Source organism: Drosophila obscura, unplaced genomic scaffold, assembly GCF_018151105.1.
Source record: "Drosophila obscura isolate BZ-5 IFL unplaced genomic scaffold, ASM1815110v1 contig_87, whole genome shotgun sequence".
Classification (NCBI taxonomy): domain Eukaryota; kingdom Metazoa; phylum Arthropoda; class Insecta; order Diptera; family Drosophilidae; genus Drosophila; species Drosophila obscura.
The window spans coordinates 2,095,074-2,096,666 of NW_024542880.1; positions in this window are offsets into that span (position 1 = coordinate 2,095,074).

Consider the following 1,593-nt stretch of genomic DNA (forward strand, 5'->3'; position numbering starts at 1 on the left):
TTTTTCGTGCATTAGAGGTGGCCCAATCCAAGAACTATCGGCATCATTACCTTGCGTCCATCCAATGAGGACAATTAAATAAATCAAATTGATTAATTGATCAATTGGATAAATAAATAAACTAATAAGTTAATTAATTCATTTAATTGGTTTAATTGATTAATAAATTAATTAATCAACTTCAACGTTTTTTTTTCGCAATCAAAGAATTTATTTTGATAAAAAATCATTGTTTATTTTGTGTGTGGTGTCCGTGTCATTTCCGACCGCCATCCATCCGCCACCCGGTTCTGCTCACGATTGCGTGAAAGGGGTAAACGGAGGAGCACCGCACTAACAATATTTCCAAAATATGGCCACCACCAGTGTGACCGTTCCTCTCAGCTCGGCTCAATATAAGGTCACTAATTGTTTGGGACCTCTCACCTACAGGTGAGAGATCCGAGTCGATCTGATTATTTTTTTCTGCCAGCCGTCCGTAACTGGGTTATATTTCCGAAAAAATCTTTGTTTCCTGACGGTTTTTTTTGGGTAAATTCTACTCAGACCAGTCTTCTGTCCCTCACAGACTTCCGAAAACGTTTTTTCTTGTGTGGGTAATTTCAAATTATGCCAACAGGTCACAAGGACGGCAACCAGCTTTTGCCTGTGACCTCTTCCAACCGGTTACGCACCTCGTCGGCCTCTGGAACAACGCCGACACAGAAAATCAAGGCGCCCCTCACTCCGAGAGCACCCAGTAGCAGCCCTGCGGCAAGGACCAAATCGGTTCTATTTCCGTCTCCTGTCACTCTAAAGGTTCCAGCTGTGACCAAACAAGATCCGAAAGGCTCCTTCGTCAGTAGCCCCGTCAGCTCTCGCCACTGCATCACAATAGCTCAATCCGTCACCTCAGTCGCTCGGACCAAATTGATCGCCGCTATTGACTGACTGTCGCACCTGGCAGAGCGCATCACCGCCGCCCCATCCGCCTCTCTGTCCGAGGTCCGCCGCGGCCAAATCCTCAGCATGTGGATGGACGTCAAGGCCTGCTCCGCGGTGATGACTGACGAGGATCCAGAAATCCAAGCGGACATCCGTGACACATACGGCGAATGCTATGGGGTATTTGAGCAGTGCCTCAGTGACCTCAATGCTCAACTGGCCACGTCCACAGTCCTTCCTCCTGCATAGCCAGTCCAACAGGGTGGCTGTCGACTGCCTCCCGTCAACACTGAGGTTTTCTCAGGGGACTACGTCCTCTGGCCCACATTCCGGGATCTGTTCACTGCGGTAGTGATTAATAATCCAAAATTATCTCCGGTAGAGAAATGGTACTACCTCACCGAGAAGACCAGGGGCGATCCAAAGGCCATCGTAGAAAAATCCCCCCTCACCAATGACGGTTTCGAGTCCGCATGGTTGGCTCTCCGCAGCCGATATGAAAATAATCGGCTTCTGGTGACCAACCAAATTAACATCCTCCTCTTTTTGCCTCTCGTAACTTCCGAGTGCAGTCGTGCCTTGAAGGATCTTTAAAGTACGATGCAAGGAGTCCTAAATGTGGAGTCTCCAACGTCTGCACGGACAACTGGGATAGTCTGCGCTTCCAAA